Below are 14,676 nucleotides of genomic sequence, written 5' to 3'. Positions count from 1 at the left end.
GATACATAACATTTTATTTTGAATCCAATTTTCCCTTAACCTTTAATTTAACAAATTGGTTAGCAAGTCTGTTTTTTAAGCGTGGGCAGATCCCTTCTTTTCCCCTACTTGTTGTATAATTAACTATAAAGTGGAATATCATTTCAGCTGAAGAGTGACCACAAACGAAGAGCTGGAGGACATGCTAGAATGCGGAAATCCATCCATCTTCACTTCTAATGTAAGTTCACACCACTGGGCATGTTCGGTATGTGTCACACGGTGCAACAGCGCTTCCTGGTGGCGGGGAAATAAAACGCCCAAAAGTATCAAGACAGATTCCCAACATCGCCAGTGTTGTGACTTTGGGCTTTCTTTCCAACCCTCCCCAGATTATTTCAGATTCTCAATCACGCGGCAGGCGCTGAACGAGATCGAGTCGCGTCACCAGGACATCATTCGTCTGGAGGCCAGCATCAGAGAGTTGCGCACCATGTTCATGGACATGGCCCTGATGGTGGAGACCCAGGTAGGCGATAACTCCTCTAATACTGACTGACACTGTCCCTGATCCTAACTTAAAAACTGATCTCCCATCTGACAGTGTTGTGCATGCATATCTAGAATTTATCAACGTGTATTGTGCATCGTGCTTTAACAACACTTCTAAATTCTCAATGCTGACAGAAAATCCTGACCATATTAATTTTTATATAAGATTTATATATATATATATATATATAAATCTATATAAAAATTCATATGGTATATATATATATATATATCATATATATTTTGATTGAAACACACCGATTTTGATGACTAACATTGTCCCTGATCCTTACTTCAACTTCCACTACGGTATCTATAATTGAGCAGTATGTATGATGTTTCATGCTGTAACTCGACCCCTTCATGGATTTGAGCAGAACCTCTAATCTGTTGGCTGGGATTGGCAGGGGGACATGGTCAACAACATTGAGAAGAACGTCTCAACTGCCGCTGAGTACATCGCATGGCGAAGGAGGAGACCAAAAAGGCTGTGCGGTACCAGAAGAAGTCACGCAGGGTATGAATCCTCACTCTCAACCCACCATGGACCACTAACTGTGGTCTCTGCGCTCTGCTCTGCACAGTTCACCTAGACTTTGTATAGCCTCACCCTTATCCCTCCCCCCCTTAGTAGTATCTATAGGGCGTCAGACTAAAAGTTACTGTGTTCGATCCCTGATGTCCTTGGTCTACCTGTTGGCCTCCTTAAGCGTGGTGATAACCCCTATATGATGATAATTAATCACTGTGACTTTGGACAAGAGTGTCGGCCAAATGTCTTAGTAGTCAACAGTAGACTGTCTCTTAAAAAGAGGTAGCATGTCTGTTCATCTTAAAAGGCTGGTATCGTGCCACCAGTGTGAGTGTGATTAGCCATTACAAGCCGTTTGAAATTCTGCCTTTTCTTGTGTTTTTGTGACATCTCACTTGGAGTGTCCAGGTGTATTCTGGATAGACCAGTCTACCAGCCTACCCAGTGGACTGCAAATGTAGCTTATCAATCCATCATGCTTCTAGGTTGACACTCCCACTTGTGATGTCACTAGGGCACAGGGAAGAGAAGATTTTCAAATGGCTTGTAATGGCTAATCACACTCACACCTGATGGCATAATAACCCCATTTAAACTCCAGCCTTCCAATCCAAAGGTAACACAAAATGATTGTGAACTTCTATGTGAACTCTACTTAAATACATTTTCTTTGCTTGGCAGAAATTTGTTTTCCTTGCATTTGCAATATTGATCCTGATTGCGGTCGTTGCACTTATTGTTGGCCTGTCTGTTGGGCTAACTAAACCCCCTGCCTGAGAATCACTCATCACTTCCTCAGGTAACAACACTTATTCACCCATGGAACTACAGTAACGCCATTCATTCAACCACTCATTCAATTATTCATTCCTCCATCCATTCACTCATGCATTGTTGTTATGTTCATGTCTCTGTGCTGTGTTAAAGAAATGCCCAAAATGAATTACTTCAGGGAGAAAATCATTTAAAAAAATGTCCTACTTGGGAAGTACGATTTTCCTGAAAGACTTTCCTTCCTTCTCTCAACAGACCATTCCTACCTCATCGAGGGTCGGGAAGGAGCCATGGGTCTCATACTCTTGGTTGGAATCTTTGACTGATGGATCCTGTAGCAAATCACCGTCAGCTGAGTCTGTGTCGGGTGTGGGGTCACTTAGTCAACCACAAAACCTAAAACATGACCAATCAACTTTTTTCCTCGCATCCATCCATCTTGTTCAAATTCTTTCAACTAATGGGTGCCTAAAGAATAAATCATATCAACACACAGCTCAATCAACCCAATTATTCCTCCTGTAAGTACGTTTGAGCATGTCTTCATAGAAAAAATATATAAAACGATGTATATGCTGTATTATCTCTGATTATTAGGGGTCTGAGCACAGCTGCTTGGTCCCCTTTTGTTTCTGTAACGTGTTCTTTTTCCTCTAATTCTGTAAAAGTCATACTGCAGCCTATACCGTAAGTCGAAAACTCTTGAAATGTTAAGGTATGGTTAATAATAACTCCAACTACCCATACAAAAGCTGGCGCTATTGTAAAAAATCATGAATTAGTCTTATTTCTCCTCACCAGATTGACCTGGACTCAAAATTCTTTCATAATATTAATCTCTAGAATCAGATGCATCTGTAAAACCCTTATGCCCTAAAAATGTTTACCTCTCCCACACTTTCATATTGAAGCCAAACATAATAAAAGATTCACAGGCTACCAAATAATCGAAGATTCACCAAAATCGCCACATAAAATCTTTAGACCCAGCCTCACAAAAATCATCAAACAGAATTTGTTTTATTTAGTTCCATTTGAGAAATATTGGCCAATCAATTTGGAGCAGTTAGCCCATTTTTCTTATATGATCATTTTGTTATTGTATAAAAAAAGCATACGACTATCATTAGGTGGATACCAATACCCCCCACTACCCATAAACCCAAATTGTAGTACTGCACCCAAGGGTGGTGCTATTTAAAAAAAGGTGAACTAGCCTTATTTGTCCTTACCAGATTGCGGTTATATTTATTATTGTCTCTTGTGAGGTTCTCAATACTGGCAGAAAATCATACACATATGAATTTTTGCAAGTTGTGTAAATTGTTACCAATATTTTTGTATCTTATGCACACAACATATCCTTATCCAATGGAATATTTTGATTAAAACACACAGATTTTGTATTTTCTAACCCGTGACCACCAAAGTGCCTTTAAGCATTACTATGATGGTAAAACATAACAATGCTGTGTTTGGACGGACCATAAATGATGACAATTCTGGTTATGGAAAAATAAGTTGTTCTATTCTTATATTGTCATTTTGTATCAATCTTATTGTGGGTGATGTAAGTAAATCAAATGAACAGTACACTCCAATATATCGTTAACCTTGGTTGAAGACATTTTAGATAAAAAGTTTATTGAGCCGGGACAAATACATTGTACATTGTTTCACATAAAATATAAAATAGATGCCATGCATACTGGTTTCTAGTCAAGACTAAATTGCAAACACACACACACACACCACACACACACACACACACACACACACACACACACACACACACACACACACACACACACACACCACACACACACACACACACACACAAACTCGAGTCAACATGATCAATTCCTGATCTTACTTATTGTGTGAAATGCAGATTATTGGAGGAAAAGACTGGGAAAAAAGGAGGTGGAAGGGGGAGTGAAAGGCTTGCAGAAAGGGGTTATAGGGGGTGTAAGGCTGTTTTCCTCTCCTAGACTAATAAGCACTTTAGCACAGAGGACTTGACTTCTCTGTAATCAACTAAACAGGATTAGTGTAGAAGGTGGACGTGGGTCTCCTTGGGGACAAGTTCTCTCCTCCTTTGGATCAATGCAATTTAGAGAAAAATATAAACTTGCACTCATGCACGAAAGACACTTTCATCAAGGCCTGTGTGATGGAGCCGGGGTCGCGGGGCACCGGGAGCTAAATGTCTTTTTGTATGCGGTAAAGGAGTTGGGGTTGTCATGATCTGAGTTTCTTTTTGTTCTTCAGTGTTTGTTCCCCCGCTGTCCACCAGATGCCCTGAGACTCACACCTCATTCCCCTTACAAGAGTATGTACTGTTGCAATCAGTACGCATACAATTTGGACACACTACGAGTGATTTCACTGATTGGCACACCTGTATAGTGCCACCCACATATCTTCTGCTGTGCAGAGGATTGTGGGGCAGAAAAGCCAAAAAGCATGCTGGCTTGCCCACTGAGAAACGCGACCGGATGTAATACCACATCCTGGTGTTTTTTTTCGGTATACTAAATTTCCCATAATTTTTATTGGGACATACTCAATATTTTTCTGGCATGCTAAATAGTAGGGTAGTATGGGTATTGGAATGCATGGGTCCTTTGTTCCCTTATCGGTTTGTTTTTTGTTGTGCCCCTTTGTCCTTCTGAGTTCTTTATTAAAAGCCTTTTTTGTTACGTTTCCTGAGTAGTGGTCTGCAATTTGACCCTGTACACCAAACTTAACTTAGTGAAGCTCACATGCACCTCATATTGTCCATGTTATATTCATAGGGCCTATCATTCTAATTCAATGACATTTGGACAATCTACTCTGCTACCCTTGTTTGAACATGAATATGAATTTATTTTGAATTAGGCAACAATAATGTTAACATGCATGGAGGTTTATAAGCAGTGAAGAGGGTGGTGTTCTAACGGTGGATTGTAGTCCACGTTGGAGTCAGATTTGTGAAACTGATCTGTAGCCTAATTTGCCATAAATGAGAATATGAGTGGAATTTATTTTGGTAAGAGGATTAACTAAGTTGAATATGCAAAGCACCAAGCATTCAACCAACCACGACAGAAACAAAAACGACTAAAGAGCATTTTCGCAGGAATTAAATAACAAATTGGTAAGATATGCTACAAGCCATCGATGTTCCGCAGAATGTATTCAGAACGTTTATATTGTTTTTAGTTAATTCTCTAGTGATTATACTTGTGTTCAAACCAATAGACATAACACCTTGGCTTTTCCTGCACCTGCTCCCTGCAGATGCAGGAAGCAGGTACAAGAAGCCTCAGTGCTGTACAACTATAGCCTACTATTACAGGACTCTTACAGTCTGGTTATGAAGCAGATTCTGCTAATTTTGGACGTATCCCAAAGCAAATGTAAATTCCTGGCAGCTCATTAGTAGGTCTTTACCTATCTTGCCCAACGGTTTCGATTATTAATTTATTATTATACCATTTTCGTGTGTACAAACACACACGCACATGCACACGCACACACACACACACACACACACACACACACACACACACACACACACACACACACACACACACACACGTACGTGCTGCCTGTGAGTGGGAGGTCAGTGGGCGGCTGGATATTGGTTGTAGGCCTTCCAAGGCTGCTGTCCATATACAAAAATAACCGATATTCTGGATGAATTTGAAGGCCATCGTGATTCAGGAGTTATATAAACCGCGCTTCCTGCTTCATTCATCCATCGTTTGGAATAGCGAGGAAGAGGTCTGTCCGACCAATGCAGAGGCAAGATGAACAGCCGAATATTGAGATCAACTTCACATTCATTGGTCCGTCTCAGGTAGGCCAGGCAGGTTTATTTTACTCAGACCAACCGAATGAAAACATAAACCGGAATATATATGGGATACGCATGGATTAGACACAGTCAGTCAACATTTATTTCATTGAACCACTAAGATTCTTAGTTAGCAATCTAGTTTAGTAATAGGACCATGTGTTTTCTAATTTCGTATTTTGCGTAGAAAGCTCCTTGCTTACAGTAGGCTATTTGATAGGCTATTCAATGTGATCTAGAAGTGAGAAGTCTGCACTTTTACTTCACTGATTTATTGATCTATTTTTGAACAACAGTAACTTCAGACAAATTAATCAGATGGGACCAGAGGCATGTAGGCCTATCACTCTGCTCTGCCAGTGTTTCTAATATTAATCACATGTATGACTCCGCTCCTCCAGCATTTCGAAGGTTATTTACACACGCATCACTCCGCTCTACCTGTGTTTCTAATGTTGATTAAATAGACGAGCATAAGTGGTTAACTCAGTGGAACAACCCATACTCTTATTTCACTGGTTGCACAATACATGGAAACAAACAGACACATGTTATTGATACATACAATGGCCTGCCGTACTATGCAAACTTAGACGAAAACCAAGCTGCTGTTCAGGGAAAAGTTCCTCCAGTCCCTGTCCAGCCGAGGAACCATTTAAATCGGCGGACTCAAATAAATGATTAAATAAACAAATCCCAATATGTTGTCTGTTTTTACTGTTAACTTATATGTGGCGCTTGTATAACTCTTGGATAAATGCATTATCACAAGAGATCTGGATTGCTGTTGTAGTGAATATCCGACTCCAAGGCGTGCTCATATTCAGTGTAACAGCACTGTCAGTCTCGTTTGATGTTGCTTAAACATGTTACGTTTTCTTTCATATACCACCAGGCGCCCACAAGGGGATGCTATTCTACCACCGTAACTTAATCTGTAACTGGAACCCTCTCAAATCAAATGAACAAATAACAATAAGGAAATTGTTTCCTTCTCATTAGGGCCATTAAATGCTTATCTATAATTATAAAGATGAACAATAGGCATAGCCTCAATTTGAAGAAGGAACATGTGTGCACTTTGCATGTATCAATTTATTATTAATGGTATAATCTCTGAAGACCAGAAATAATGTTTGGGAAAAAAGTATGTTGTTATGTGCCAAAAATTCTAAATAATGCCTGCACACCCCCCTTAAAAAAAAACATCCAGACTACTGTCAGATGGCTTCTTATTTGTGGGCATTACAACTGGCAGCTGTACCATCTTTGGTCTATCTGTGCGCCAATAATATCCCAACATCCATTATTATGTAACTCTGCTGAAAAAATATATTTATAAACAAAGCATGTTGGCGCTATGACATCATCGGTGGCTGGCGCTGACCATGGCTGTCATTTCAGCGGGCATGAGAGCTCCACCATCATGGTAAGCTGGTGTGATGTTTAATGCTGCTGCTGTTGCAGTTGCTGCTGCTGCTGCTGCTCAGGCTGCTCAGGCTGCTGCTGTTGTTCCTGCTGATCCAGAGTGCATTGAGGTGATGCATATCTCTGCTCTTGTCGATGCTCCTTCTCCTCTCTCTGACTTGACTGCTGCTCTGCCGCTTCTCTCCCCTCCTTCCAGGGAACGATGGGCTGTCACAAAGCCTGCCAAGGGGACCAGCGGCTCCTGAGAGCATCTTGGAGGGAGCCAGCGTGGAGCCAACCTCACAGATCAGCGATAGGCTCACGGAGCAGCCAGATGAGAGACAGAGATAAGGTGAGTCTGTGCTCATCCCTGCTTCCTCTCCTCCTCCTCCTCCTCCTCCTCCTCCTCCTCCTCCTCCTCCCCCTGCGCTTGCTCCACCTCCTCCTAGTCTTGCTCCCCCTCCTCCTCCCTCTCCTCCTCCCCTCCCCCCCCCCCCCCTCCTCCTCCTTCTCCTCCTCCCCCTTCTCCTCCTCCTCCTCCTCCTCCTCCTCTGTACTCCCCTCCTCCCCTCCTCCTCCTACCCTGGGGGTTTATGAGGGATGGAGAAGCGTCCCATGGTGAGGAACATCAATAGCACTCTGCTGGAGCCTCCAGCCGTAGCCTGCCGCTGTAGCACTTCTGCAGGCGATGTGTTCTCATTAGCACCGCCGTGCATGCTTCTCTTCCAGTGTAACCATCACTCTGGGTCCTCTCTTGGCTCATGTGTTTTTAGACCGGTCTCCGTGAAGCTGCTTCTAGGTCAGTAGTTTAGTAATCTACAGGAATAATCTTTACCCCTATTTCCCATTGGGGTCAATCAAGCATTGTCTTATCTTCATATTATTTCATATAATTTTAAGTGTGAAATTAATAAATAATTAGAGCAATGTTGATCACTTATCTTTGGGATATAAATAACCACAAAGATAAGCTGTTCATTATCCTAATGAAATCATCCAAACTGTGTGTGTGTGTGTGTGTGTGTGTGTGTGTGTGTGTGTGTGTGTGTGTGTGTGTGTGTGTGTGTGTGTGTGTGTGTGTGTGTGTGTGTGTGTGTGTGTGTGTGTTTGTGAGTGTGTTTCTTTGTGCTTTTGACTGGTTGCAATAGTCACATGCTGTTTGGATGCAATGCTATTGAACTGGCATCTTCCTGAGAGTGAGTCATACAGGGGGTCTGTCCCCTGGTGGCATCCTGGGGAGGGACTCTTTACCGTGGAAGTAATAATAATAATAATAATAATACATTTAATTTAGAGGCGCCTTTCAAGACACCCAAGGTCACCTTACAGAGCATATAGTCATCATTCAAAACTATGTAAAACAGACTAGGAATAAAAGGAAAACAGAGGTTAAACATGAAAAATAATATAATTAATAACACTCAAAGACGCCTAAAGTGAAGGGGGGACCTCACTAACCACCACCAATATGTAGCACCCAGTTGGGTGATGCACGGCAGCCAATTGGCGCCAGAACGCTCACTACACACCAGCTTGAGGTGGAGAGTTAGGGATGAGGTGGAGAGTGAGGGAAAAGAACATTTAAACACTATCTACCATATTTAAACACTGTCGATCACATTTAAGCAATATCGACCACATGTAAACACTATCGACCACATTTAAACACTATCGACCGTATTTAAACACTATGGACCACATGTAAACACTATCGACCACATGTAAACACTATCGCCCACATTTAAACACTATCGATGTGTGCCCACAAGTGCAACACTGCTGCTTCTATGAGCAGATACATGTTATCATATGAGATAATGTAGAGAAATAAACGACATAAGGAGTTGTTATGCACACAATATTTGTCCTATTTGGTGCAATGTTATTGTGTCTTTGGATATCAGCGCAGCCTTGTGTGGCGCAAGATTTGCCCTTTGAGTCCTGATGTTTCCCTTGTTGACATGATGTGTGGTCATGATGTGTTCAAGAACGAAGAAAAAGCAGGAGTAAAAAAGAAACGGCATATGACAACGAAGAAGAATATATATTTATTTTATTTACAGAGATGACCTTCAAAGATTCTGAAGGGTATTTAAGTCTCAAAGTAAAGGATTGATAATATCAACAATGTTCCCCACCAGTGTTGGTTGATACTATCTTCAGGTGAGGGAGAGGGCGAGAGAGAGAGAGCCAGAGGTATCCAGAGAGAGAGCCAGAGGGAGCGAGAGAGAGAGCTTTTGGGTTCCTAGCAGTGCATATTTATTAATGACCATGTCAGTTGTTCCACTGACTACAACGGACGGTTCTAGTCGTAGGAGCACGGCTGATGGCGGAGGTTGAGTGTCAGTTTGGGAGGACGCAGCCATGGAGGGGTTAACATCAGGTGTGTGTTCTGTGTGGTGACAGGGCCATGGTGGATCTCCATTGGGATTGGAGTACGACCCCACTGGAAGGGGGGTGGGAGAAGTGTGTGTGTGTGTGTGTGTTGGGGGGGGGGGTTCTCAAGACACAGGGAAAGGTTGCTGCTGCGGATGCTAGGCAGCAAAGAGGACAAAAGCATGCATTGTTTTTAATACCCCATTACCCTCCATCCTTCCGGTGCCCACTACAGGCTGAAGTACCAATGACTACCACTGGGGGTAGCCAAACGACACTCCTCCAAATCTCCCTGGAGAACAAGCTCAGGACAACCCCCTCCCCCCCATTCCCCGCCCCCAAATAATCGTATAATACCCCTTCCATGGCTGACTTCTTAAGCTGTGATTGGATGACAAATGCTCTTTCTGCTGTTTCGGGTCATCTGATTGGTCCAGCCTAGCCTCTGTGTTTGTGAAGCCAAACCCAAGGGAAGTCTCAGCTGGAGTAACGGCCCATGAGGAGGAGGCAGGGCATCGCTGCCCAACCTCAGCCCCCTCGGGCCAGCCGGGAGGAGAGGGTGGGAGAGGGGGTGGGTGGATGCCAACAGCTGGGATAACCTCACATGACCTTGCCAGCTTTAATCATGGCTGCTGGTCAGTGGCCATGATTAAACCCCAACCAGAGGTGACGGCTGCTACATGAAAATGTTGCTGGGGGGCGGAGGGGGGGGGGGGGGGGGGGGGGGGGGGATTGTGGCTATTAACGGCATCCTGCTGGACCGAGCCAGGGAGGGAAGGAGGAAGTGGCTGCTGAAGCAGGCAGGAAGCGTCCAGGAGAGGGAGCACTACGACTAGGGCTGCGACTGCAGCTGCTGCTGCTGCCGCTGCACACTGCACACTGCACTGCCTCTGCACCCCTGCGTGCCTGCGTGAGTAAACGCGTGTTTGTATGCGTTTGTGCAAGTGAAAGCACCAGTGAGAGATGGATAGAGGGAGACAGAGAGAGGGGGCGTGTAAAATGTGTGTGCTCTGCTGCACAGCCAACGATAGTGCGAGCCTTTGAGCTGAATGATGCTCCCTGCCTCTCTCTCTCTCTCTCTCTCTCCCTCTTCCCTCTACTCTCTCTGCCTCTCTCTCGCGCGCGCTCTGCGCCGCCTGGCTGTGTGTCTCTCCCTCCATCTATCTCTCTCTCTCTCCCTCTCTCTTTCTATCTCTCGCTTCTTTATCTGTTTCCCTCTCCCTCTCTCTCACGCTTTCTGTGATGAACCATTTTATGCTACGGAGCTGCCATAGCTGCTGACCTGCTGCTCCTACCGCTGGCTCCTGTAGTCTTTCAACCTAAGAGGAGATCGCTGCCCTGGTGCACGGGTCTCTCGCCACCGCTGCTGCCAAGGTACCGTGTTCTCTCCCCTGTCTCGCTGTCAAGCCTCCTTGTTTTTTTTCCCCCTTTTCTTTCTTCCCTCCCTTACTCGGACAGGGTTCATTGCACCGGCTGTGCTGCAGGATGCTGTGCTCACGCTGCTGCCAGGGGAATGGGGACGGTTATAGCATTCGGAGGGACATGCATGTCAGTCCAGCGCTGTGCAGCGCCGTCCGGGACTACGGGAATATCATCAGAGGCATTTGAGATAGTTATTTCAGCCTGACCACACGTACACCTGTACAGATGTGTGTCTCTCGCTCTCTCTCCCCACTCTCTCTCCATCTCTCTCCCCATCTCTCTCCCCATCTCTCTCCCTCTCCCTCTCCCTCTTGCGCTCTCCTTCCACCTCGCTCGCCTCCTGTTCTGTTCTGTTTTAGGGCTGTTCTATGGTGGAATGCATAATGTCCCTGGAGTTGACAGCACCTCCAGAGCCAGAGGCCATAGACAATCACTTGCACGCAATGTAGGGAACACGTTTGTGGGATCCGACCTTATGCCACCTCCTGGTGTGATTGATGGTTCATGTGTGGGGACACCGTGATCATGTTTGTAGTACATGGCTGAATTTTTATGGTTTTGGTATGATCGTTAGTTATGGTTATTTAGCATCAAGGCTGGGAAAAGACTGTGTGACTGTGTGTGTGTGTGTTGTGTGTGTGTATGTGTGTTGGTGGTGGGGAAGTTAATAGCTTTTTGTTAGTTTTTATTTAAGATACACCAGGTCCCTGGGGGATGAGGTTGTTTGGCGAATGGGAGATGGGATCCTGAAATGCTAATTGGAGACTTTGCAAGTAGGGAATTGGCAGCATGTGTCTCTCATTGATTAATTTGCTTATTGGGCTCGTGTCAAGCATTAATGCAGATTATCCATCAGCGGCAGGCGTGGAGGGACGCCGGTGTATTGTGTGTAGTGGGCCCCAAAACAATTGACCCGACAACAAATTCAATTTAAGTTGAAAAAGGAGTGTATGCCCACGCATGCGTGTCACGTCACAGCCCACCTCGTTACCATTGCTATTACCCTTCCAGTGTTCATGCCAAACAAAGTGCACGATTTCAGTGTGTGCACGATTACAGTGTGTGCACAAGCATGTGTGGTCACGCTCACGACTGTGTGTGTGTCATGCGAGCTGGCATGCATACGTTAATGCGTGAGTGTGCACGCAGGCGTAAATATGCAGTTTGTGTGTGCGTGTGTGTGTGTGTGTGTGCGTGTGTGTGTTTTGGCTGGCTCCCAAGGTCATTCACTAAAAAAGGGCTCCGTAATTAGGGCTGTCACTTTAGATCACCACCTGGGCTGCACGGGAGTACTCCTGAATCAAAGTCCCCTCCATAGCTCCGCCCCTCTTCCTCCACAGGAAGGACTGGCCATTCATCACCACGCCCGGCGATCCCTGAACTGTCGACTGCTTTCTTCTATATTTCACTATGCACGGCGTATATCCGTAATACCTGAATAACAATCACCAAAGGTGAGAGTAAAAAGATAAGGGGAGGGTTGGCTTGTAGGAAGCATTAAAATCCAAGGAACTGGATTCCTAGTGCTGAGAGGATGAGTTCCTTGGGCATCGTTCCCAACGTTTCGCTTTGTGTAAATCAAATAGAATAAAACACGATATGGCGTTCAATCCACGATTATTATGAATGCTATTCCCTATTTCCCGTGTGTGTGGAACAACCAAACGTTTGTCGGGAAACGGAAGGTCGTGTCCAGGCTTTTCATGGGTAAATACAAACCTCACCATTTTATACATTTTGATTACAAATGCACAAGAAATACAGTCCGGAATACTACCATTAATTCAAAGAACACACTGTACCATTTACTGTGACGGACCACTTGTGCGTCTGACTTGGGCGTGCTTTACATTGGACACACTCTTCCCCAGTACTACCTGGGAGCCGCCCTCACCCAGACCCGTGCCAGGCGCTGCGCTGGAGGTGCTAGCTTGGGGGCTAGCCGCCTGCTGTCGCTGGGCGGTCGGCCTGTGAGGGGAGAGAAGGACAGGAGCGTGACCGCGTCGCTTCCCCCCCAGCGACTCGGGCCCCACACTGTAGTAACAACAGCTGGGACCACGGCTGCTGCCGGCTCCATGTCCGCCCGCCCCGCGCTCTGCCGCCGCTGCTTGCTCTGCCCGGGATGTGGCCTGGATGGGGCGCGTGGCCGCGTGCCGGCCGGGCATTAGTGATGCGAACAGCAGGGTCCACGGCCGGGGTTATGTAAGAGGGAGAGAGAGGGAGAGAGAGGGAGAGAGGGGGAGAGGGAGTCTTTGCTGGGAAAATCTGTGGGATGATGATGATGGCTGTTGGGAGCCGGCGGAGGGGAAGTACATTATGGCTGATGCTGATTGGTTGGATGTCGCTTGGTACTCGGAAGCATGACAAAGCAAGCTTATATATATATTTTTTTTTTGTTTTAATCTATTCTCGCTCCCTCTCACACTGCCCTGTCTTTAGGCCATGTTCAAATTCGAATGCAAGGGGTAGATTTGTGTGGATGCTGTGCAAAGGTTTATAAACCCTTGTAAAGAGTTCATCTCTACTCTAGATCCTTTCTAAGCACATATGTTCAGTATCTGTCAGTGTGTGTGTGTGTGTGTGTGTGTGTGTGTGTGTGTGTGGTGTGTGTGTGTGTGTGTGTGTGTGTGTGTGTGTGTGTGTGTGTGTGTGTGTGATTGTGTGTGTGTGTTTGTGTGTGTGTGTGTGTGTGTGTGTGTGTGCGCGTGTGTGTGCGTGTGTGTGTGTGTGTGTGTGTGTGTGTGTGTGTGTGTGTGTGTGTGTGTGTGTGTGTGTGTGTGTGTGTGTTTGTGCGCACGTCTACGTGTGTGCCAGTGTGTAGTTTGCAAAATGTATGAGCATGTTTACATACCATGCACATGTTTGAGTTCAACCCAAGCTCCCCATGCACAATCGTAATGTAAGTGGTTATGTAGTGCCAGCTGTCATCGTGTTCTGGCAGCTCCATCACTACGGTCATGCTCCGATGGCCGTGCTGATGATGGAGGAGCCAGTCCCTCACTGCTCGCTGGCCGATGCTCGCTGGCCGATGCTGGCCGTCTGATTCAGGCGGCTGGCTGCTCTGGAGGTCAGCAGAGAGCAGCTAGTAATCACCTCAGGGAAGCTGACTGCATTCATAATTGATTGTCGGTGGGGATTTTTTTGCTGGGTCTGCCCACTCTGTCAGATGAAACTTGGTTTGTAGCGTGCTGATGTTCAGGAGACCTTCACACCTATCGTTTGCTGGGCTCAGGCCCATTCAGGCCGCGGCTGATGCCTTGTTGCGTTTCCATTTTGTTTGGTTACCATTCGCACTGGACTTTTTTAGGAGAACCAAACAGTGTAATCAAATGCATGACGATCGAGCAGGTCGTAGGGAATCTCACAACAAATTGACCTTGATGTTCCTGAAAACTACAAATATCTCCATTTCCATCATGAATAATTGGGAAATGTTTCTGTGAGTGACCGCGATGCGATCAATGTGGGGTTCCAGAGAGAACCCCTTCCCCTTCCTTGATCCCCAACAATGTGGGGTTTAAGAGAGACCCCCGTCCCCTTCCTTGATCCCCAATTGATCCCCAATCAATGTGGGATTACAAGGCGAAGCGTTGGGTGATTTGAAATGTAATGATTTTCTATAGGTCGGCTGGATATATATTTATACAATTTTGCCAATGATAGCTGTTGTGTTCCAGTCATGGTTCATGATGTCAGGGTTCTTTATTAGGATTCAGCACAGGTCTAAACAAGACTAATGTAAAGGGCAACGCTATCAAAACAGTTTTTAGTCATGATATATAATGTACTT

General features: G+C 45.3%; 1 pseudogene; it reads left to right on the top strand.

Moving 5' to 3' along the window:
- Nucleotides 1–2,011, top strand: part of LOC130384883 (syntaxin-2-like) — a 5,580-nt pseudogene extending 3,569 nt beyond the window's left edge.
- The last annotated feature ends 12,665 nt before the right edge of the window (nucleotides 2,012–14,676 follow it).

The sequence above is a fragment of the Gadus chalcogrammus genome, chromosome 6 (genome assembly GCF_026213295.1).
Source record: "Gadus chalcogrammus isolate NIFS_2021 chromosome 6, NIFS_Gcha_1.0, whole genome shotgun sequence".
Lineage (NCBI taxonomy): Eukaryota > Metazoa > Chordata > Actinopteri > Gadiformes > Gadidae > Gadus > Gadus chalcogrammus.
This window is presented reverse-complemented; position numbering and strand designations above follow the sequence as displayed.